General features: G+C 43.0%; 1 protein-coding gene across 7 annotated transcripts in view; it reads right to left on the reverse strand.

Annotated features, from left to right (window-relative positions):
- The window catches only part of PEAK1 (pseudopodium enriched atypical kinase 1), a 111,867-nt gene that overhangs the window by 57,889 nt on the left and 27,928 nt on the right, over positions 1-26,050 (reverse strand). For 5 of the 7 annotated variants that reach the window (XM_064388676.1, XM_064388671.1, XM_064388672.1 and 2 more), the window contains one exon: positions 5,625-5,794. The exons of 1 other annotated variant lie outside the window; for it this stretch is intronic. The gene's annotated coding sequence lies outside the window, so the exon portion shown is untranslated. Of the gene's footprint in view, positions 1-5,624; positions 5,795-6,102; positions 6,121-26,050 lie in introns of those variants that run through there. One more of the 7 variants, XM_064388674.1, reaches the window with a different exon arrangement.

A 26,050-nucleotide genomic window follows, 5' to 3' on the forward strand; every position in this document is an offset into this window, starting at 1 on the left:
TATATCTGAAACAATTACGGGAGGGGACAGCAGAGATAGTGCTCAAGAAGTCTGAAATGTCTGTAAGTCAGAACTGCTGATGCACTTCTCCTCCTGCATGGAACAGTCATGTATAGATTGTGAGGTACCTGAACTGTGTTGTCAGCAAAAGAAGTGAAAGAGGAAGTCAGTACCAACAAGAGAAAGTTGTCTGTCTCAGTTCCACTTTCAGCAGTGCTTTTCCCTGGAAACAGGGATTTTTGGACAGATTCAATCCCTCTGACTGGTTTACAGCTGCACTGACAGGAGAAAACAAGGTGTCACTACTGGTTATCACGTGGTACTTTTATTCCTAGTTACTAATTCAAGAAATCACTGTGAAAAATTGGAAGCATTTTAACCTGGTAAAATGTTCATAAGAACAGCAACGTAGCAGAGCAAAGCACAGAAAAAGAGGACAGAACTAATCAGTTCTGTTAGAGCTTGGGTAGGGCTATGCAGCAGATAACCAGCATGCATCTCAGCAGCCTGCAGTGCTCTCCAAACATCTGGGTGGGGAGGCAGGAATCTAAAGAATCCGGAATAGGGATTCTTTTCATTTTGTATTTTATTTGTCCTCGCACCTTCTTATCTAGTAATGGAAAAATAAATAATCCCAGTTATGTTTGCACATGGCCTACATACTCCTTCAGTGGGAAAAGTCTGAATTTTGTGAAGTATCTCTGGAATGCCACTGTAATGTAAATCACAAAGCACTGCCACCACAGTGCAAGTTAAAGTGTAACCTGCAGTTTCCCCCAAGAGAATACACAGAATTTATATCACCAGAAATGGAAAGCAACAGAACAAAAATAAAAGTTTAGCAAAAAAAGTAGGTTAACTGATATAGAGAACGATACATAAGACAAGGCTAAAAAAGAAAGCAAGACAGGTATTTTTGGAAATATTTTGAAGTCTTTTTAAAGCGCTGCCTATTTGCCTGTGAAGTATTTCTGCTTGAAATATAGATATGCTAATGTTCATATTTAAGATGGTGATGATTGGGCTAAAAGAACTCCTCTTTGGAAGAGCAAAGGAAGAAGGACTGTGCACCATCAGCAGCTGGCTCTGACTGCATTTTCAGCCTCATCCTGGGGAGGGTAAAGGAGTCACGGGATCATCAGGGATGAAGGGGCCTCAGGAGGTCATCCAGTCCAACTCCAGGGAAATGGATGTTTGAGAGGAAAAGTTGCATTCTGGATAAATTGAAGAAACCTTTGGAATCTGAGAAGCCTCTAAAACTCCAATTATTTTGTGTAAAAGGGGGCATAAGAAGTATTGCTGCAGCAACTCTCTGGATGAGATGGGTGCTGTAGTACCCAAGGGCATCCAGCACTGCCCAGAACCTTGGCACAGTGGCACTACCTGCATTCCATGGAAATGATTACTGCTTGCAGCAGGTTCAAATGTGTTAATTATCTTTTTCACCTGGAAGTTCATGGTTGTCTTAATTAGCAGGGTCTGAACTGTATGCAGGTTTTTTTTTTTTTTTAATTTTTTATTTATTTATTTTTTTTGGTTTGTGAATTTTTTTTTGTTTGGAAGAATGGGAATGTGTTTCTTGCCAAGGCCACATCACATAATAACAGACTAGAGAAATATAAAAGGACCCAGTATGAAAAATACAATGCAATTATCACCAACTGAGCAGCTGATAAAAGAAATGACAGAGTAAAATACACAAGTTTCACATGATGGCAACACAAGGAAAGTGAATTTGTTACAAATATTGAGCAAATGAAAAGAGGAGACCTCACCATAAGCAAGGCCTCTCACCTCCCAACCACTGAAAATTCCCTCCTCCTGCAATAAACAATCTGCCATCCCATCACAAAAGGAGCTACAAGATGTCCAGCAGCAGAGCTGCCTGGATGGAACTTACAGGAGCATGGCCAAAATGAAGACCAGGAGCACCACACAATTACAACGTATTTTTTTCCATTTTATACTGTTTATTTGAAATTTTCAGCCATCACAGCAGCATGAATTCATCAAACACAGCATCAGCTGCCCTCTATCAGCTAAACTGACAAGGACAGAATTTTTAACACACCTGTGATGGGCACATTTCAGAGATAAGTCTAAGTGAAAAGAGAGACTACTGCAAGCATGAAAAATCTGAACTGCCCTCTGGAAAGAAGTGCATATAGGGACATGGAATAAATATTATTAAGTTATTGTTGCTTAGCCTGTCAATGTTTCCATTTTGAATCAGCCTTCAGCCAGTGAAACCTCAGCTGGAAAAGCGTGGTTGAACCTGACAAATGAACAAGCCAGGTCTTGGAAAGAAAAAAAATCATTTTTCCTTGACCCCCAACTCAAAGACATCCTAACTTCTGTATCTCCAGCTTCTTTTGAGACCAATATCCTTGATTCTGCATCTTTCTTTTGTGCATGTGTGATTGCAGTTAAAATGTTCCCCTATCTGTTCCCTGTTTTACCCTGAGAGGGAAGCAGCTGGCCTGTTCTGCAGGGGAGCACACCCAGCACAATCCTCTGTGCCCAGAGCTTCTCCAAACTGCAAGGACACAGAAACTGATACAGCACTTGGAGTCTGGAAAACTGTTCAGGAATGCACACAGGAAATGCACTACAGAAATGTAAGATCATTAAAAGAATGTTATTATGGTTATTATCCTAAAAATCCATCTAAGGCAGCAGCCCCTGCCTGTCCCTGCAGATACCTGGCTTTATCTGCAGCTCACATGGATCACAACAGGCTCCTCCTCAGTGCCAGCATTTTCTGCTCCTTCCTTGTTCTTTGTGCCAAGCCAAAGAGAAGCAACAAAGGCTGGTGCTGTTCATGGAATGGAATGGCTTCTGCAGGAGTCAGTGGGCAGTCTCCCTTCATGCACACAGGCTCGAGCTCTGTACGGTGAGGGAACCTCTGCAAACACGTTCCTGGTGCAGCCTTCTCAATGGTAAGCATCCCACAGAACGTGTGTGGGTCCTGTGTGTGGGACAGGAGCCTGACAGGGGCCTCAGAAGAATCCTCTGTGTGGCTGCAGAGCCAGGCAGGCTGAGGTGTGTGAGCTGCCCACAGCCTCCCATTGTTCCTGGGAAGGTGGTGACTTCCTCTTCATTGAATCTTTCCCCTTACTTTGTCCTTCCTTCCTGATGATAAATACAGTTTTTATTTTTCCAACCAATTCAAAATTACTTTTAGAAATTTTATCACTCATTCAGATTTCAGTCAGTGAGTCAAGCGGAAAAAATGTGTTCTCAAGCTGAGAGAAAACCCTCCCATTTAAAATCCCTGAGCCAAGAGCACCTCCCAGGCAACATCCTCCAGCTGTTCTCAGAGACAGAAAGAATGTGCCCTCTATCAGTTCCCACCTAGGCCACTGCAGAGCATCTCCAGCAGGAAGGAGATCCATCTGCCCAGAGCAGCAACCCCTGGCTCTTCCCAGGCCTCATCCCACCCAGCTCTTCCCTCAACTGCAAAAACCTCTTCTTGTTCAGCTGATTAACATCTTCCCGTGCCAGCAGAGGAATCCATCCCATAGCATTGTTCTCCCTGATTCTGGGCCTCTGATTGTCACTTTTATCAGCTAAATCATAGTAATTAGAATGCAGAAACAATTATGGGAACTATTTGCTCAGCTGAAGTCCTTGTCCCCGGCAGATTTACAGTTAGTGCTGTTTTGTCAAAGGCTGAATGCATGAAGTACATGCAGGCAGGGATGCACAAGGCAATAGACAAAACATCACCTTCCAGCTTCCTAGCAATGTTTCCTCTAAGGATGGTGGTTAGAACCTGCTTGTATCCCCCCCTGACTGCCTGCACACAGAGAAGCCAAGGTGGTGCATTTTCCTTAGTAAGAACGGGCAAGCGTTTGTGACCAGGAGCACTTTGTAACTTGTGCTGCTCATATTTCTGGCTCTAAAGTGCCCTACAGAAACCAAACATCCCACTGAAGTGCTCCAGCTCCAAAACTTTTGCAAGAGCTTGGAACTGTCTTTCTTGTTCTCATTAGACACGTGAGTGAATCAGATCTGAGGGTCTCTGCACACCTTCAAAGAGAAAGGACTGCAGGGCTACAGGGAACAACAGAGAAAAAACACTAACAAGAGCACAGTAAATCTGAAAACTTGAAAGAAGAAAAACATTTTTCTTTTAAGTTCTTTTGAGCTTAATTTGTCACCACTGCAGACAGATGGAATCTGCAAGCCCTCCCTTTTTGCCAAAGCAGCAGAAGACACTGACACAGTATAGAAACAACTCTGGCAACAAACCAGACAACTCCTAAAGAGGGGAACAGTGAGGGAGGAACCTGGCAGCCTCCTGAGCACCTGAGCTCTATGCTCTTGGTTGGGAGGCTCCTAAATGCTGGTCTGACTGTGCTCTCACAGGAGACAAAGGAGCTCAGTGTGGATTTCAGACAGAATTGGCACATTAATGTTGACCCTTTTCTGAAATCGCACCCTTAACCTCACAGAATCTTTCTGGGGACTGACTGCTCTCCCACTGAAGTTCTAACACAGACTATGATACAGGGGTGGAATGAATACCTCACCTGGACTGGTAAATAAGAACAGGTATATTTGTGAGGTTCAGAAATGCTGGTCTGATTTTTCTACCATCAGTCACATAGAACTACTGTCAGGTCTGTTCACTCTCCCTCTAAAAAAAGAGGGTCAAATAAGAGATAAGCATTTCAAACAAAACCACAGCACACAACAGATTTCCTTTGTTTTATTCATGACAAATGAAAGGAATGTAGGGAGATGTCATTTTTGATATGTGCAGTTACATCACAGTTTTCAAACTAAGGCAGATTCTATTGAGCTGGGGTTTAGCGAGGCTTTGAGGAGAGCACAAACATCTCCTTTCACTCTCTTGCCTCAAAAGACATGGAAACATCGTCTTGGTGTGGTATTAAAGATGTAGTAATTCCCCTCTACCCTTTTAAAAGCTCCTGTTTTTAGTGGCCAGTTCAACACTGTTACAAAGGCACAGAGCCCAAAATGGGATAGTAAGACAGAGCTGAGTCTTTCTGCTCCCAATTTAACTTCAAAAAGTAGCACAGCTTTGTATTCCTGACTAGTAAACTGACCTCAGAAAGACAGGCACAGAAGAATTCTGATGTTTAATACCCAGCTATGAATGACAGAGAAAAAGATAAGCAAATAAAAAGAGCAAAGAAAAGAAGAAAATGGAAAAAGATTTTTGAGGAAATATTGAATGTCAGCAGAAAAAAGCAAACTTCCTAGTGTGCCATATAAGCACATCTTTCCACAGGTTTCAGGAGTCACGCAAAGTACTTAAAATATAACAAAAACCAGGGACAGAGCTACTTCTAAACCCCGTTCCAAACGGCATTTTGCTGGGCATTGGGTAGGAAGACAGTCAGTAATGGATAAAAATCTTTTTGTTTTTCAAAGATGAAGACATGGGATGAACCGAAAGGAGGAAATTTCAACTGCTGAATCAAGCACCAGATACTAAAATACCAACTTTTTGCTAATGAAGTTCACAAAATCATGTTTGCCTCTTGTAAGATTCTCTACTTAAACTCTGGTAGTAGTAAAACAATAGAATCTATAATAGAAATTCTCCTACAGTACTGTATTAGAAATCAGAAGCTGACAGATAAATGAGTTACCGCTTAAGTCTGAGGCAGTGAATCCATTCTCATGTCAATGGCTGGCTTGGCAAAACCTCCTGCAGCCAATGGTAATAAATCCTGCTGAAAACTTCAAACTTCCAACTTTTCCAGACAAATTCGCTTCATCCCCTTCTCTCCATGACTGCTGGTCAGGGCAGCAACATTTTCTGTGAAAGACAAGAAGATTATTTCAAACAAATTCCAAATCTGATTTATTGTAAATTTTCCTTGAGTGAACTCCTGATCTCTTAAATGCTGTGAGAGCTGTGTAAAAAGACATTTGAATTCTTTTCAGAATTCTGGCTGCATAGCTGGCACCCCAGAGTTTTGTCCTTAACATTCCCATTTCTTTCCCATTCCCCAGGAGCACACTGCTGCAGCCTTCCTTTAACTTTATCTGCCCAAGAGCCATGCTGCAGCTCTGCAATGAAAACAGATAGGAGGCACAAGCTGAGGAACAGCCTGTAGTACCTACTGGAAGAATGAAGGAATTTTCCTGGGAAAAGGAACAGAGCTCGTTGGAGTTATTCAAGGAAACAGCACTGTCCAGTTCTCCTGGGGTTTTGTTTGTGCGGTTGGTTTTTTCCCCTCCTCTGGTATTCTGCTTCTTGTGACTTCAAGTGTGAACACGTTTGTGGGTGACAAAGCTGGCAGCAAGAAAGCAAACACAAATAATTTGTGTAACGGAAGCCACAAATAACAAGGAGCAAAGCACTTCAACTTCTGTGCAAAGCAAACAACCTGGTGAGGGCACAGACTGAGCAGCACAACCAGAGCGCCTTGACAACGATTATCACCACAAAAGGACTTTTTAGGACATTTGAAAGGAAGATTCTGAAATAGCTCTGTAGATGAGCAGTAACAAGTGAGATGAATAAGAATCATCCTAAAAGAAAACACGCATTATGTGTTTGAAAATTGAGTTAATGAGAAGGGTGAACACCCTCGCACTGAAGGCAGGTAAGGGAATAGCCCCTAAATCAGACTCCAACTTGTGGCTCACTGTCTAAATAGAGATATTAGAGATGAGTTAAAAGCTTACTCTGGATGGAGAAGATTCAATCTAACCCGAGTGTTACCAACCAATTTCCTTTTGCAGATGGGATTAGCCAGAAATAGGATGCAGGAAAAGAACAGGAATGAGAACTGAGCCCTGCAAAGCCTCCAGAAGGAATGTTAAGGGAACACCACAATCCTTCGTAGTTCTGAGAACCTCACACAGCAGCAAACGTTTTCTTTGCTTATTACCAAGTTCTCTGAAATAGAGAAAAGAGCCCTGAAGAAAAGAGAAATCAGCCAACACTTCATGGCATGGAATGGCAGCACTGAAAGATTATTTAACATCTCAGCATAAGGAGATGTTGTTGGTGTACAATTTTAACCCCTTCTGAAATGTTTTTTGCTGGCGAGGAGAACAAGGGACTGGGAACTTTGTGCATTCAGGCAGGATGCTGCAGTTCAAGCAGCTGGCCTGGAGAGGAGGGGGGATGGATTTCTCCTTTAGTGCCCACCAGCCTGCAGAACCTGTTCCCAAACTGCACATCTCTACAGGGAGCACCAAACCAGGAAACATTGCCAGAGCTGTAGCTATATAATAAAATATCAACAGTTACCCACATTTTAAAATTTCAGCTGCATGCAGTTGTTTGTACTTCTGTCCTAAAATTCTGCAGCTTTTGCCCAGCAGCACAAAGGGCTCTCCTTGCCATTTGCCTTCACTTGTGGAGCTGCACTCCCAACAACTCTGATACAGCTGGAGATGGCACATCTGCCACAGCTGGATATAAATCTGGTGTTCCTGTGGCTTGTGAGGATCACTGAGGTGTTTATAGGTGCCACAGAAACATTTTATCTCCAACATCAGCATAGTGCACATTAAATGGTAGCTAAGGCAACAGGTGGCACAGAGATGACAGATACAGTTGTCGTTGTACTCACTAACAGCACAGGGACCTGAAAAACACAATCTACCCCTCAAAAAGAAATTACTCAAGCCACTCCATATTCACTTCTGTTCCAGTGCCCAGTACTACAGATTAATTTAAAACATTTGAAGTTAATTAATAAAGATGATGTGCAATCCTTTTTAGCTGCTGCTCCAAAGAGGCAATTCACATGGATGGAGTGAATGATGCTGCAGATGAGTCCCTCTCCATTTCCCTTGGCTTTCCCTGGAGGCTGGGGCAGGAGAAGCCCTGTGTGAAGAGCTGACATGTGACTCGGTCCCCTCCGCTGTCCTCACAGCACAAAGGGCAGGAATGCTCAACAAATGAATCACAAACCGTCCCTGCAAACATCCTGGCTCTCAGCAGCTGCCAGGGCTGGAGCAGCTCCCAGCCTGTCAGGCTGAGTGACAGCCAGGGGTAAAGGGGCACCTCCTCACAAGATTAGGAACAGGAAGGCTGTTTCAAACCCCTGCATGTGAATTATGATTGCTGACTGCGTAAGGAGGCAAAAATGGAAGCAAATCCACAAGGAAACAAAGCTTCATTTGGGAAAGGTTTTTCCTATTCATGATGATTGCAAGTGAACTCTTCCCAAGCTGTGAACAACTGGTGATGCTTTAGTGTTCAGTACATGGCCTGATTTTATCATAAAACCTCATCCTGGCCTTCAGCTGGCTGTCAGATTTGCCAAGCTGGTAGGATTCTGGCAACACTTGTGATGTTTAATGTCTCAGCATGTTGTATCTTGGACACAAACCCCTGCAAAAATACCTAACTATAAATATTTATGTTCATTATCCTTTTTGCATGATACAGTAAAGAGAGGGGAAGCAGATTTTTTCCAAATGGACTGAATCAGAGAAGCATGACAACATCACAGGGTCAATATCCACCAGCAAAGCATTCCATTAAACCATGGGAGCCCCTTCAGTGGAATCCCACACACACCGTGAGCAGGGCAGCTTTGCCCAGGGGCTGCAGGGATCACCTGGCACAGCAAACTGCCCCCAGGAACTCATGGCTGGGGGTTGGTGCTGAGCTCCTGAGGCCACTCAGGGGGGGGCATTTTGAGGTGGCATTACACAGCCACTGACCACGTAATGGAGAGATGTGCTCTGCTTTCAGAGCAATAACCTCTTCACTTCCAAATTGTCTCCTGGGGCACAGAAATGCTGCACACAGAACATATCCAGTCTTGGAGGAGATAGGAAAAGGGAATGCATCAGCACAGGAAATGTGCAGCCCTTGACAGATTTGTTTTTAATATAAATTCATAGAGGTACACAAGAGACTCCAGAAAAGTTTAAAAGTCAAAACTTCGGATTCCTTAAAAAAATATTAAATACATGATGACTGTTTAAAATAGAACTGATTCACAGGGAGAAAGGAAGTACTTAATGACTTGCTCATGCTTAAGGACTCTTAAATAAAACAAGTATCTGTTACTCATGCGTTTGAAGGATTTGCTGCTCCCGAACTACTGATTTGAAAAGCTTTTGACACAGCAAGATGAAGACACATCCCCAAGGGCTGCTGTGTGAGCTGAAAGCCTGTGTGCTCTCAAACACTCCTCCTTTCATTGAAGAAGGGAAAGATTAGCAAGAGGAAGAAAAAAAGTTAAAGACTTAATTGTTTTGGCTTTGGAAAAGACGTGTCAGTAAGGTTTTCTGGCCCAAAGAACCCCAAATTATCATGTCAAGAAGTAGTGATTGAATTTGAGCTCATCAGAAGCTATCCAGGCCCCCAGTTGCATCTCTCCTACTACAATATTATTCATTAATTGTTGGCCTAATATTACAGACCCAATACCATTGAATAAGAGAAGAAAATTCGCAGAAAAGACAGAAATTACAACTAGTCACCCTCCATCCTTATGAATGAATCATGTAGTACAAACTTCAAACACAGGGTTTATCAAGGCTTGGCCAAAATGCAATTTTGGCTCTGGGATAGCAGGCAGGAACAATGAAGCAATACAAGTCTCTGTTCCATTTTACTGCTCTGTGCTCCAACAAGCACCATCTCTCCTCTCACCAGCCACTGAAAACCTAGACTGTCATTGGGATTTCTCGTTCCTAAAAGCCCTATGAATAGCTGAATGGGGCTTTCCAGGAGGGCTCTTGGCACAGCCACACCAGCTCAGGTAGCAGCATGGACACAGGGAGAAGGAAAAGCTGGCAGCACCGTGGCAGCAGGAAAAACTGAGAGCAACAATGATCTGCCCCCAATGCCAAAGCCTCAAATGACTGTTTATGCAACTTTCTTTCACAAACTAACCCCAAAACTTGCACTGGGATTGCAATTTGCATTTCAACCCACTCTCCCCCCGCCCCCGGTTGCTGTTTGCCCAGTTTTATTAGAACCATCTGCAAGATCCTCCCCTTCCAGTTTCTTGTGTTGGTTCATCTGGCAGCTGCACTTTCTCATCTATTCAAAAAAATCTTTGTTTCAAAGTTGTTGAGACAGAAGGCCTTTGACAGGCTAAAAATCATCTTGAAAATCAACACAGAAACCACATCACATGCTGTTCTTTACAGATTGAAGGGGAAGAATGGAAGCTGGAATATATATATATATATATATTTTAATGGGAAGATAAATGAGGGTTTTGGGGATCAAGAAAAATTTTACCAACTGTATTTATCGGACAAAAGCCTCAATTTACAGAAGTACTGCAAGTTGCCACTGCAGAAGGGGTTTCAGGCTCACCATTATTACTGACAGAAACAAGAGAAATGAAGAGAAGTATTTCCTTACAGCAGCTCTTGGCAAAAGCTAAGTGAGGGGAGTGCAAAGGGAAGAAGGAATGTTGGTGAAGTAGTAGGGTTTGAATAGTTTTCTTTAAACATGATACAAGTATTACAAGTTTTTGAATATAACATGCTTTGCAATGCCCTTCATTAGCTGGTGCATGGTGCTGCCTAAGCTTCCATCTTTCCCTGTAACCCTCCTGAAGATCCTTGTCCCCTTCTGTGGACAGATATCCCTGCTGTCACCAAGCTGTCCATGCTGATGGGACAGCTCCTGCTGCAGGGCAGGGCACTGCTGAGAAATGGCACAAATCCTGGGCCTTGCATTGGTTTGGATATTTTTCTTCTCCAAATTGTTTCTGCAGAAGCATTCACCTCACTGCAGAAGAATGGCACAACCTTCACCTTCTGGGGATTAACAGAGAATTCTCTTCCAGATTTCTCCAAATCTTTTCATAAAACATTCTCAATAGAGCAAATTCACTTCAAGTATGAACACAAAATACTTGAGGAACACCACTCCTGCTTTCCCATTTAGATTAATACCAACATTTTTTTTTCTTATGTTGCTGCTGTTTAAAAGGTTATAAATAACTACAGACAAGATTCACCTGCCACCAATAATGCTTGTACACATGTAAATTTGAGGAATCTGTGACATGAACTGAACTATTTCATGTCTCCCAGAGTCCCAGCAATGCTGGAAATAACTTTCTCCACGTTTGCACAAGAGCTGCCTTTAACTCTCAATCACATCCCGGCCCTGCTCTCATCTCCTGTGACCTTTCTGATTCTGTTTTCTACAACCTCCAGCCCACGTCTTCCCTAAGCAAATTCCTAATTCCTTGTTTAACCACACAAGACCATTTAAAGTTTCTCAAGCACTCCGACAAGACTTCTACAGCTTCTGCACTGGGATTTGCCACTTTCTTCCCACACTTTCCTTTCAATCCTAATAGAACATTTTTGGGTTTAAATAAAAGTATTAAGCTGGATTTTTAAATTGGCATGAACAAATTGGCTTATCTTTTCCCTTGAAATTTATCATAAAACACAAACAATTTAAGTGCTTTTAATTGCACAGGATCTAGAAAAAAATATGCAAATGTAATAATTTGAGTTGACAGATCATATGCAAGGCAGACTTTAAAAATATTTTCAGAAACACTGGAAACAGCGTTATCATAATCTAACTACATAAATTTTATATGCAAATAAAAAACAAAAACACAGCCCTGAAAATATTTAACAAAATCCATTTATTTCAATGAATAATATAAAAAAGTAGATCTACCCTTGAAAAAGTATCCTGGAATCTCTCAGGGGAATTAATGGAATAACCACAGAGTTTGTGCTTCTGTGCTCAACTAGCAGGAGAGATCTTTATTGAAACACTTAATATTACTTTTGTTAGCATGTACTTCACTCCAGTGGCTTATTAGAAATTTTGGTTAAAATTAGACATGTTGTGAAGGCAAGAAAGCTGAACAAAACCAAAGTCTGAGAACACTAAGCTTGAAATTTCTCTTCCCCCCCCTCCAATGTATTGTAAAAAAATACCACTTTGATGAATAATCTCTTCCAAATCCTCTTTTCCAGTCACTTTTTAACTTTAGAGAATATATACATTTATATAAGCCAGAAACAACCACAAAAGCAATTTCAAACCCCCATCTCAATGCATACCCCTGTTTCAAGGTATCATGAATATATTAAGCTAAAATTGCAAACAAAGGAAGGGTTGGGACTATAAAAAAAAATTACACCCTGCTGTTAATGCCATTTTTCTTGCTCTTGAATATGTGATGTTGATTCCCTGGTTTCCATTCAACAAATAAAGCTGTGAAATGGCAGTGGCTTCAAGTCCAGGCCCACATCCAAACAATTCTAACATTAAAACTGCTGCTGCCAGCCTCAAATATTCCCTCCCACAGGAAAAAAACCCCTCCCGGATGTACCACAGAGGTTATCAGAAAATCTTACTGAACTTGGGTTAGAGGAGAAAGTGGCAGATTGAATGTGAGCATGGCATTCTCCTCATGGAATCTGTTCCTAGGGAATGAAGTTGCTGAGAGCAGAGGCTGCTGTGAGCTTGCTGAACAGCTTCATGCCATGGACAAGGAACATCCAGGAAATCCTGCTGAACAGCTTCATGCCATGGACAAGGGAACATCCAGGCAAGTCCTGCTGAACAGCTTCATGCCATGGACAAGGAACATCCAGGAAATCCTGCTGAACAGCTTCATGCCATGGACAAGGGAACATCCAGGCAAGTCCTGCTGAACAGCTTCATGCCATGGACAAGGGAACATCCAGAGTCCCCACCATCAGAGGGACTGCAGAGCTCTGCAGAGCTGCCACAGGAGCCCCAGGACAAACTCAACCTGAATGGCATCCCCTTCCTGGCACAGCACCTGCCAAAGGTTAGTGCAGCCTCTGCAGCCCCTGGAACTTGGGGGACCCACACTGCCATGAGGCTGCACCTCTGTGCTGGGGGTGCACCCACAGCTCTTCCTTTCCTGGGCTAAGGCAGAGGATCCATGTCTTGATCCCTGAAATAAATGGGCAGGAGATCTTTCTCCTTTTTAATGCCTTTATTAAGAAGAATCAGCTCAGGTCAGGAGAAATCGACGGGTCGCGCCCACGCCGCCGCTGCTCCCAGGCGTGGCACCGAGCAGGAGGGTGATGCAGCTTTGTCCTGGTCTGCAGGCAGAGCTGGGGATTCCGTCCTCACGGGAGAGCAGCAGATTCCTGCTTTTTTGTCTAACACCCCGGGGCGTCTCTTTAATCAACATCTTTTCAGGTTAGGGTGAGAAGCAAAAAGGATCCAAGCAGGTACGGGACTACACTCCCATCCTTAGACGTCACTTAGGTCACTTGTTGGCTCGTAATTTTAGGGGTTTTTCTTGTAAAAACTGTAAAAATTCGGGGCGCAATGCATTTCTCATCTGCATACTGGCTCTGATGTCACTGCTATTCTCTTCACCTGGAGGGTCTGTCCTGGTGTCCCTCCCTGGCAAGCGGCCAGCATCAGGGGGACAATGGTTAATCACCAGCCATTAACAGGTAATTGAAGAACTCTTCTTTGGCAGTGAAACTAACTTACAACAACTGGTCTGACTTGTTTTTAACTCTGCCACCTAAAAAAAAATAGATCGCTTTCTATTCATAACAATCCCCAGTTCTGTACTCGGTTAGGAGCACTGCCCTCCACGGCTCTGTCAGAACAACCCTGCCATGTCCCTGGCTGGTCCAAGAGCACCCTCCCCAAACACAAGCACTCGGGCCAGGAAGGCAGCTCAGCTTGAGCACAAACCCTCGCAGAGCCCAGAGCCAGCGTGCCCCGGCACAGAGGGCTTGTGGCCGCAGGCAGAGCGGGAACAGCATCCCAGACAAAGCTGGAACATTCCACAAATGTGTGGCACCGAGCTCTTCCCACAGCTACAGCCAGACAAAGAACACTCACTGCAGCAGGAAGCTGGAGAGAAATGCTTTAGCTGAATTCTTCTCATCGCTCAAGTCAGAAATGCAATCTTTACTTAAATGTTAAGCCATATACATGGGCCATTAGTCAAAGTTCCTGTTCTTTTTTAATAGCTTTACCAGGTTTGACATTTTGTAACGCTATTATTTTAAGTCTGGTCTGGACTAGAATTCAAATATTAGCAAAATGATTTTCAAAAGACTATGCTAAAATATCTTCCCCATATTGCTATCATTTGTCAAAGTTTTGCTTAAAAGGAGGTATTAAGATAAATGAAATGGATCAGAAATGGAATACTTCCAGGAACATAAATGATGGTTAAATTAAGCTTGTGACAAGAGCCAATCCACACGTTTTGACTTCTCAGTGAAGTACCATTTGACCTTGCAATGAGAAAGGCACTCATATACTATGTAAATCTAAAGGAAGAAAATACATCAAAAAGTGAGCTCAATTGGTTGAAAGAGCCAGAAGGCAAAAAAAGGCAACAAGTGGTGAAGGTGAGAGAGAACGTCGGGAATCGAACAGCAGCTCAGGGAAAGGGCCAGAACCGTAGGGTCAGTCAGGAGAATAAGCAGAGTTTGAAGACAGGTCAGAACCTACAGTGCACTGAATACAAAAGCTGGGTGAACACTGACAAATTGAACAGAAGCAGCTCTACTTGCTGCAAAGCCTCCTTAAGGCAAACAGCACTGGGGTGACAGCCGTGCACCCTGCAAAGGCCTGGGGGCATGGGAAAGAGGCTCTCTGATTCCTTCCTGGGCTATTTCTCTCCCTCAAGTACTTAAGGCATTTTCCCTTGTTCTGACTGCAGTTTAAAAATACTGATGGAAAACAACTACAGTTGTAATAGGGAACTTCAAGTAGCACTTAATATTTCTGAAGTATTAAGATACAGAGTATGCATTTAAATAGCACAAAATGCAGCAAGTGTTCAGTGGCTCCAGATTTTTTTTCCCCCAGTTCTCTGAAATGCTCTTGCCTGAGCTGCATACATAGCTGCACACACACTGCCCTGCTCACCACCAACCACTCACCCACTGCACCACGGTGTAAGAGACTGAATGCACCAGGAAAACCACATCATAACCCAAAGCACTGCCATCTTTCAAACACTGAAGGAAAGCAAGATTATTTCTTTAAACTCTCTCTTGCTAGAGACAGGTTGGGCATTAGTGGTTTTGGCAGCTGTATAAAACAGCTGCAGCTGGAAACAATTGGTGCTGAGCAATCGGAAACAGGCAAGGACAGAGGACAATACACTGCAAGTATTGCTCCCGTTCTGGCTTGTCATTAGACACATGAGAGCTTGCTGCAGCCTCACTTCTCCAAGGGCAGAGCATTTGCTTAAAAAAACCCCAAAAACTGAAATTTAGGATCAAGATCTATGTAAGAGCTGGGGCACTTGCATTGATAAGTATTGTTATGGAAAGGGAGACTCTGAGAAATTTTAAATCTAAACTCACTTGCCAGAGAAAAGTGGTTATTTGAATCCTGCAGTTAAAGAAGAATGAGGCAAAGATCAAAAGAGGGTAGTAAAGGACTATCAGAAGAGCAATGCAAACGGTGACAATTGAGAACATCCACAGCTGACAAACAGTTCACTGGGAATACACAGAAAGGAGAAACAGGTATCAGCAGTAAGGGGGAATCTTGTCTCACAAAGAACTGCTGGTGAACTGGAACCATTTGCCAGGTTGATGCAGACCACAGGGCCAAAGGAACATGGTTCAGTGTGCTAAAGCAACTGCCCAGGGTGAGGTGACCTCAGTGAGTGTTGTACTTCAATAACACAGTTACCAAAGCTACAGAGCAATCTCTTAAATGCTCCTCTGGAAAATGATTTTATATGTTAGTTCAGAATAAAATGCCAAATTGGAAAGGCTGAAGCAGCAAGTTACTTTTTCAAACATTTTACTCCTAAACACAAATTTAGGGACAGAAGAATCAACTGCCATGGAAAAGCAGGAGTGCTCCATCTGTGCAGGATAAATTATGGACTAGAAGGGAGAACTCAGTTCAGCTGCTGACATTTGAAACAACAGAGGTAACAAACTGCAGATTTAGCAAAGCTGCCAAATATCAAAGATGTTGAGAAGAAGATCAGAAGGATCATAAATACCCCAAGAAGAGCCCCAGAGAGGAAAAAAGTGGTTACAGGATGCCAGCAGCTGAATCCAGCGTGTCCATTAGGCTGCTCCTGGCACCAGCCCGCAGCACCTTCCCCAAACTCACTCCCACCTCCATCAGCAGCTCAGAGACTTCTGAGAAAGAACTGGGGTCTCTGTACTTCATATTCTTGCATGGAATTTTCCTTCATAAATTCATCCAATTACCTTTTGAACCCATTTACAATCCCATATCCACAACATCCTGTGGAAGGACATTCCACAGCTTCTCAGCTTTGTGCGTTTGTTTTGAGCTGCCAGGTTCTTGTCAGAAAACAAAAAAGAAAACAGTTAAGAAACTCAGTTCCTTTATCACCTCTATTTATTTTTCCTATGCCATAATGATTTGTGATTTCTGTTACAGGCCCCCTCAGCCTGCCTTGCAGTGGAAGTGTCCTGTTGTGTGTGTTCGTGCTGAGTGGATGCTGCTCCATACCTCCAGCTCCCCACCCTGCATTCCTCTTCTGCATTCTTTTCAAGTGAGGCTGTGTGTCATATTCAGAAGCTTTTGAGAAGAGGATGAAAGAATTCTAGAGCAGTGGGAACAAAGAGGCGTGTTTGAAGGGAGAGAAATCTTATTTAGGGAAAAAACATAGGAAATAAAGAGAAGTTTCACTGTGAATCTACATGTTTGCAAGCAGAACTGTTCAAGCATTATTAAAAGATATGAAATAGGGAACAAACTGTAAGATTTGTAGTAGAAATCAGCTTATTTTTCTGTGCCTTCATGCTTTACAGAGCTGAAAAAATTTCAGTGTGCTCTGTTTCTCCTTCAAATGAGCATTTCACCACAGTTTGTAACTTCCCAGCTCATCTAGAAAGGGGCACCAGTGCTAGAGGCACTAATGAGCCTCTGTGTTCTAATTGTATGAATATACTGAAAGAACAGAAGTACAGGCAGTGAAACAGATTGTGGAGAACTGGAGAGTGGGTGCCAGTAAAGGAAGCTAAAAAAGAATTACTGGTCACTGTACACTTTTAATGCTGTAGGAGTAATACCTGGAACTCGGCTTTTCCAGGATTAAAAGCCAACTGGGATCTTTATCACTCACTTCCAAAAGTACACTGGAGCAGCACTGTGATCTGGCACCCAGCTCAGGCTCCCCTCAGGTCCCACTGAAGCACTTTGGAGCTGCTCTTAGAGGCAAAGTTGCTTTTCTCACCTTATCACCACTACCTGACTCCAGGTGGACACTGGGCACAGCAGGAAACAGCTCCTGGCACCATTTCTTCACTAAAGGAGTCCTCAGTGAAGCCCTGCTGAGGTCAGGTAAGGTCACTGCAAGTCCGTCCCCCTTGGGGAAAACATCTTGGATTAAAAGCTGCTGCAAACCACACCCATGGCAGGCCCTGCTCCTCTCTGGATCTGCTCCGAAGGTTTGGTCAGTCCAGACATGGACATGGTTTATTTGCTGCCACAAAGTGTCCTATTAACATTTTTGAGGAACACCCCACTTCTAATCTCTGGTAAGCATCTCAAATACCCAAAACTGTATTATTAAAAAAAGAAAAAAAGGAAAAGGAAAAATCCCACAGGAGGCACACACAAAACATTCCATGCTCTTGCATCCCTGGGCTGCAGAACCCCACACAGGAATTTTACAGTATATTTTTTCAGATCACAGATGTGCTTGTAAATGTTGTGAATTGCATAAAAAATGTTGGCTTCCATTATTTAACAAAAAATCCCAGCAGGTGTTATTCATAAGAATATTTAATTTTTTTGTAGTCTGCCACAGCAATCTCAATTTTTTTGTTATTAAGTTACACCAAGTGTATTTTAGATTTTCCCAAGAGTAAGACAGAGGAAAGGAAAAAAAGATATTCCAGTGCTACTCTGTATATGTACTTAAGAGCTTCTCCACTTAGAAATTCACTTTAGAATTGAATTTTGGCAGGTGTAAAATTTTTGCCTTCTTCATAAAATCCTTCTAATTTGGCAGAGTTATGATAATTTGAAGGAAAAACCTCAACTATATTTATATTTTCAGCACATTATCTTAAGTGTTGATAAAATTCAGTATTTGCTAAACACACTTCAGGACATTAGGAACTAGGGAAGGGGTATTTGCCCTTGATGATAGCAGGTCAAGATTGGAAGAGACACGAGGTTGTCCACATATGACCGTTCTTGAAAATAGGCATATAAACAGGAGAAAACTCACTGATATTTGCATATCACATAACACTTCTGATATTTTAAAGCTTTTCAGCATATATGACTTCATAAACTTGATGCTGCAATGAAGAGCTACAGGCAGTGGAAACAAAATGAGTGCTGTGCTGGTTTGCAATGGGAATTCTTCCCAGCTCCCCACTGCCCACTCTGCATAAACCCATCAAAGTCTGATGCTCTGCCATGATTTCCCCACTGTAATCTGCTGCCTATTATTCTCTCAAACCCCATCTGCAGGTCATTTTTCTATCAAATGAGCTGGTTAAAATTCCTTCTCCCTTTTTATTTAAACCTAGGGGAATTTCAAATAGTCCGGCACTAACCGACAGGAATTTATTTTAACCATTATTTAAAATACCAGCAGCTTTGCACTGCTACAGTTTAACAGCTCTGATGGGTTTCATGCAGTCTCCCTTCACTTTATCTCCTCTGACACAGGCATTAGCATCCTGGAAGCCCAAGTACAGCTCAGAGAGTCATTGCCATTGCCTTTATTTCCTTTTAGGCTCAGACCTCTTTCCACACAGAATTTGGAGCATTATACAAATTTTCTATGCATAGAAAAGCATGTACTAGTGTGAAAATAGCTATGTAACAAGTAAAAATATTTAGAAATGCACACTAAGGTAAACCCTCTTTCCCTTTATAATTTAAGAATTTTTGAGCTAATTTTCCTTATAGAAGGGAAGCAAACTGATTATTCCCTGATCTTGGAGGAAGAAGATACTTAAGAGTTACAATTCTGTGTATGCATTTTGAACTGAAGCTTTTTCCTCTACCAGATGCCACTATGAATGGAAGCATCACACATGTCAGCACTTACCTCCATGCCAGAGGGCTGAGAGGGAGCATGACCTGGATGGGACTGCTTCCCAAAGCCAGTAATTGAAGTGATCTAACAGGGTCCCGTGCAGACTGGCTGCTTCTTGCAGGCTGCCACACACACTCAAACTCTGCAGCCAAAGAGAAGCTGCTCAGTAAGAAGCTGTAGAGAAATGTATTTTTGAAGACTGCAGCTTGAGAACCTCTTGTAGGAAACCAACAGAATAGAAGACAATGGAAAACTGTTAGCTATGATGGGGCTTGAAAATAATGAAGTTTAACATAGCTTATTTTTTCTTGTATGTGTGATGGAAGAGAGGCAGATGAGAGCAGCATGATGGCCAATGCTATCACAACATGCTTCCCTAAAAAAAAAACCACCTTTGGAGCACTGTGACAAAGCCACCTAACCAAAGCATCAGGTGTCTGTACTTCAGTGCTCATTGCAAATGCTTATTTGTGAGTTTCAGAAGTTACACTTAAACTACAGGTTCACAATTTACCACAAAAACCAACCACCAAAAACACATGCATCAGGGTTCTCCTCCTTTTAGCAAAATGCCCTTAGCTGTGGGTTTGCTAAAGGGGAAGTAATTTTTCCTTTTTGAATTGAGCTTTGCACAAGCTGATGGCAGTGCTGCAGCTTGGCTCGGGTTTGGTTTCACTGAGGAGAGCTGAGAGCTGACACACACCGAGCAGTGAAGGTGTGACGGGCACAGCGCCGGTGCCACAGGCAAGGCTCCTTATCTGCACCACCTGTGGCACTGAGTGCAGTCACACAGGCTGTGCTGGCAGATGAACGACAGGATTCAGCCCTTTCCCTGCCTCTGCTGGCAGCCACGCTGCTTTGCTTCTTCTATGCCCACCCACTCCTCACACAGCAGGCAGCTCTGTGCCCTTGCCAGGCTCTGCTCCTGAGCTCCTCCACGAAATCAGCTGCAGAGATCTGAGGTGGCAGCAGTGGCTGGGGAGGAGAGGCAAAGGCAGAGTGCTCAGGAACTGCCCCGGCAGCAGCAAGAGCTGCACTGAATCGTGTCCTTACAGGGACTCTGAGGATGCTCTCCCCACTGCCCTGCTCTAACTCATCACTGTACGAGCCACACAGTGCTACAAACACAACAGCAACTGCAGAGCTGCCAGCCTGGCTCCAGCCTAGAGAAAAACAAAGGGAAAACCAAGAGGAATATGATCCATGGGGAATTCTTGTCTTCCTCGTTCACCTTGACAGACCCAAAGCTGAGTCAGAGGAGCAATGTGCACATGGAGATGGAAGCGGCTGGTGTGGGTCAGGGGGCTGGTCCTGGTCCACAGGGGCTGCACAAAGGGCACCAGCGACCAACCCCACCCCTGCAGCACAAACAGCACCTTCTGCAGTGCTCCTCAAAGAGGCTGCAACCTGCAAACCTGGCCCACAAAAGCTGCACCAGAAAAGCCTCATTGCATGGAACTTCAGCAATCAAGTACTTTGCCTGAGCCTCATCAGCATCAGTTATACGAGTATGCTTCGATTTAATTTATCTTAGTAAGGACCTGACCTGGATAAATCAGCAGAGAGATCTGAAAAAAGAGACCCTGATGGTGGTTACTGTCTCTTTTGTTGTGTGTGTCCAATTTACCTATCACTTATTTTTAGGCATAACCTGAATTTTTAGGCTGTTGGCTCCATTATAACTTTATCAGCAGGAGAACAATCTTACACAACTCCTGCCTTTTCTCCCCCAGCTGTTTGTTCCCATGCCAGCCCAAGCACCCAAGACCACATGGGTTTATGCTGGCAGTTGGGTCTTCTTGGCAGGATTCTCCTTCCCCAGATGAATCACTTCCCTGGCTGGGTTCACCAACATGTGCTGGCACAGCACAGAGAGGAAAGGAATGACCAGGAAAAAACAGCAGTCAAGCTTTACTGGGCTGCAGTGACACCACAGATACAATCCCAGCTTTAATTAGCTTTCTGTTCACACCTGAAATGAGCTACAGAAACATTAAGAGTGGGGAAGAGTGATGTTAAACTAAAGATGAAGGAGGGATTTGACAATGACAAGTAGGGAGCAGATTCACAGTAGCAGCATTTAAATGGTTAAATCTCGAGAGGACATCTTTTAATCATCCCACAGTCACACAAATTCTAAGTTCCGTAGAAAATTTAAACACACTTCACTTTGCCAATGCAAATATACTATTTGATATCAGTCTTCAGAACAGGGCCACACAAAGTTGCCCAAAATAATGATTTACTACTCAATGCCCAAAAACATTTCTAGGCTTTGTAATTCCAAGTTTGGCCACATTATCCTCCCAAATGTACAGAAAGAAATATCTCTTTTGTCAATAATGCCATTACTGAATGGTATAATTCCAAAAATCCATGCAAAAACCGTCTAACACCAGAGTTCAAGAAAATGCCTTAATTTACACTTAGAGGTGGCTTGGGAAGAAGACAGGGATGGGTGTGGAATTAAGTATTTTGTATTTTTGGAGACAATATGCTTTGGTGTTTACAAGAACGTTCTTAGGGACGCCAAAGTGGTGGCTGAGTGCCAGGCGAGCTGAGCACCATCCTGGCAGCTGCTCCAGGAGCAGGGAATGCTCATCAAGGCTGTCACACACCAGCAGCCTGCAAAGGGAAGGGTTTCCCAATTTCCAGGGAGTGCTGCAGTCCCGCAGGAAGGGGGATGGGGACAGCCAGCTGCCTGGAAGCCAGGCTGTAAGGAAGCCCTTCTGAGTCCTCAAATCCCCATTAACTCAGCAGCCAAACATTTCCTAACTCCTTGCTTCTCAAAAAGGCTGTGGCCCACAGGTAGGAGTTCCTCAGGCTTAGGAAATGATCTAGCAATAAATCTAGGCAGCAATCCTTCTCAGTCTCATCTGAAGACCAGCATTAAAAGGACTCCAGTGAGACACTTGGACATCATGGCAATTTGGCAGCTTTGCAGAACACATTTGACTGCTGAGCTGCACAACAATAAATACAGAGACAGACCAACCCAAATGCCCCACATCCATGAGGCACTTCCAGCCCCTTTGCCAACACATCAAACCAATAAACATTGAATAAATATCAGCATGTAGCACACCATCTGAGCTGTGTTGTCCAAAAAAGTGGTCAAGAATTACCGAGTTTTATGCTCACCCTAAATTCTGATGACTAATCTGGTTCTTTTATTCCAGCAAACTGAAAGTACAATGGACATAGTGACTGACTGGATGCTGGAAACTACAGCTCTTCTGTGAGCTAATCCTCGGGATCTCAGCAGCTCTGAGCAGACAGTGGGGGAAGGTCCCATGCTTATGACTCATGACACCATTTTTCTCTCTCCTATTGTTTTGCAAATTCTCTGCTTAATCTAAAATCCATTTCAACTAGAAACTTCCAGGCTTAGTGGAAACGTGAAGATAATATATTCCAAACAAGTGATGCTTCAAAAGGGTGTGGATCTACAACCCTTGAAATCAATCTAAATCTGGGCTGGCACTGCCCTGCCCTTGTCACTGGCCCCTGCTCCTTCCCATGCTTGCATTATCCCACAGAGAAGATCCAGATGTGACCCAGCTGGAAACCAGGGCAGTGCCACCACGTGGAGCCACATGGAGTGGGAGTGATGGAGGACATGTCACAAGATAAAGTTGTGGCAATCCAGATTTAGACAAGCCTAAGTGGAGGTCTACCACTAAGAGTTATTAATAATCCTGAACGAGCCATGTCTTAAAGGAAATGGGCATCCTGAGCTTTGGGTTTCATTTTAAGGTATTGATTTATGTCCCTAAAACATTTTAAACCTGTACATTAGCAGAAAAGTTATCCTACATATACTGGTAATATATTCTCTTAATGGGATACATAGCAATAAAATTTTGTCTCACTAGATCTTTAAGAGCAGATTCAAACTTCAAGGATTATGAGTTCAGGCAGGATAATGCCCGTTTCCCTGCCTGATGGCTGGCAGTAACACTTGGAAGCTGGTTTTGATAATAGGTAGGATACCACAGTAGCCACACTCAACTCTAGGAATCTTTTCTGCTTCATTGCTTTAGCTTTGTTTAACAGCCCGTTTTTGAGTGGTAAAACAGTAGCAGAAATGGCAATATATTTATGAAGACATGCTAAATAAAATTGTACTGCTTTTACAAGGAAAAGCAATAGATTATACCAAAGCCATAACAAAACCCCTGTCTGTTTGCAGCGAGAGAACTGCAAGACAGGATTCCATCTGCCTCCCAGGACAACTTTTCATGCTGGTTACCCATGGCACGAGGCCAAACACACCTTCAGAAATAACTGTCAAATATTTTAAAATCACCTACCTATGCAAAGCATTTCTATCAGGCTACCACCCTTCTCCAGACAGGGAAATTCCCACTAAATCATCAATAATACATCCAGGCAGCCATCAGTCCATCTGCTAAAGAGCAGTTCTAGCACACAGCACCTATCCACAGAAATCAGGCCTGGAAGATGAGAGCATAGCCCTTAATAATTTACAGGACTCATTAACCTCATCCCAAAAGAGAAACAAAAAGAATGTGATACCTACTCAGATTTCCAGACCAAACCAAGATACAGTGTTTCAGAGGCCATTAGGATGTATCAGTCAATAAATACTCTGCAAATGTTCTTCTGTGGAATAACCTGGCAGCCAAAGAACCATCCACATCTAAAAGCCTGTATTATTAGAGACACAACATCAGGAACCTTAAGAAACTTGCTCTGCTGAAAATGAGATCGAAAAGGTTTGAAAATTATTCAATATGGCAAATGATAAAAAATCTTCTGAATTTGCTATTTAAGTAGACAAAACCAGTCTAGTCTGGTTCTGCATAGAATAAATACCAGCCCTCTACAAATGTCAAGTGTGCCCAGGGACAAATCTCACATCCAACATCAAATACTCACTTTGGCAGCACAACACAGAACCAGGAGCAGGGGGAAAAGACAGCCCAGGGTCTTGTCCTGGGACTAACACTCAGTTCTGTACCTGGCCCAGCAGGGCATCCCTATTCCCACCAGACACTCCTTACACAGGGATTGATACGAGTATCTGGGAAGGAATTATGATGATGCAGTTTGGTCTGCAGTTTATGACTGAAAACCAACAAAAATAACCCTAACACCAATTGCTTGGTTTTCGTGGTGTCTCCAGCTACAAATACACTCTATTCTCTCTGCACAAACACCCAGCAGCCACGAGGGTTTGCCTCCAGAGGGAAGCTCTCCACTTAGATCTCCTCTTGTATCAGATCCCACACAGTTACCATATTCCTGTGCCTGCTTTGAAGTCTTTCTGAAGGAGATAATCTAAATGCTGGAGGAGCAGGCTGGAACACCCAGTTGTGCTCTGTGGGAAAGGAGGAGACCCTGTGCTCTTCCCTGGCTCTGCTAGGCAGGTGTAGGAACAGAAGCTGGGAAGCTTGTTTCTCACTCCATTTACATGGATCATGTGGGTTTTTTCCAGGGATTTTTTTCCAGACATTGTGTATGAGCTGCTGTACCTTCCCTTCCCTCTCCACATGCCCAGTGAACTCTCCCTTCCAGCTACAAAATCAACATGCAGAACTGCTACATGATGTAGGCTAAAACCACTTAAAACCCAGATGTGCCTCTCACAGCCCATCCTATCCTAATCTTTCAAAAGCCAGGACACAAACTCCCATTTTACTGTCGATCATTCTGAAATGGCAGCAATTAAGGAACATGCTATTTTCCTAATTACAATTTCCTTTTTACCAAAGCCCCTTTACTCACAGCAGCTTCTGCTGCAAGCAGAGAAGCACAGCCCAGTGCTGCCTTGTCAAAGCCAAGTGTGTCTGACACTTGTTCTTTCCTAAAGCTACACCCACCCCTGAAGGCTTTTCCAGTGGGCCATGGCACAGGGACTGTTCAACTGCTTGATGACATTTTGGGACTAAAAGGAGAAAAAACAGCACTTAAAATAGAACAGAAGAACCATGAATTAATAGAAACAAGGAATGGGTAACTATTCCATAAATAGTGCTGATAGAAATTATCAAAAGAATAATGGTTATCTTCCTGTAAAGAGAGCTTTTATTGAGGTTTCATATTGCATATTACTTTGAAAGAGGACACAAAGTTGAAGGAAAAAGTGGTATCTTTTCAACTTTTCTTTCACAATTAGAGTGTGTCCTTAATGCTTAAACCTAATTAAACTCAGAACAACTAATTCCAGCTTAGTAAAAAAAAAAAAACAACATCTTAGACAAAAGGTGATCTGATAGCGCAAAATTATTATTTCAGTGCATGATCTGGGACATGCTGAAGATTAAATATTAGTTATAAATAAATATTAAATATTAGTATGTTCATGGAAGAAAAATAAAAACATGGCATGTTGACAAATACAGTTTTTCCTTCTGGCTTTCATAAGGTTACATCAAGTTCATTATATATAAAAACTTAAATATTTAAAATAAAAATGTGTATGCATCAACTTGTCAGAGGAACACAACAATATCTCAGCCTATCCAGCACAACCTGACCCACACAGTTGTGGCTAAACAAACATTATCCCCGTTTGCAAAGGAAAAACTCCAGCTCTGGATGAGCTGCAGGGTGACTGGGGCCAGTCTCCTGATGGAATTCCTTACTGCTCACTGGCAGCACTCACCCTGCCACACCCCATGAGACGAGCACAGTGAGGGTGAACAGTGGATGAAGTACAAATACAGCAAGAAAAGCAACTACTGCCAGAATAACACTGCTGTTGCGAACAGGAACACATCTCTAAGGTTACTTTTAATCAAAATAAAAACCAGTAACTGGTGTAATTTGTCTGGACACATGTTCAGCGGTTCCATATTTCAGTCCCAACGTACTTTTCTTCCACAGAAAAGTGCTTTTCTAATATCCAGAAGTAAACGAATTTTTGAAAGACCATTCTGTCTCCAAAGAGACCATTAGGATCAGTTTTCCATTCTAAACAGAAATTCCTATCTTCTCACACAGCTCCAGCTCCTCCAAAATAACCAAACCATCCTGAGCTTTCTCGCGCCCTCACCTGCCAAAAGCAACAAACACTTCTAAAGGAGGAACAGCAGAAAACCGAGAACTATTCTTTAATGGCA

The sequence above is a fragment of the Passer domesticus genome, chromosome 14, assembly GCF_036417665.1.
Source record: "Passer domesticus isolate bPasDom1 chromosome 14, bPasDom1.hap1, whole genome shotgun sequence".
Taxonomy (NCBI): domain Eukaryota; kingdom Metazoa; phylum Chordata; class Aves; order Passeriformes; family Passeridae; genus Passer; species Passer domesticus.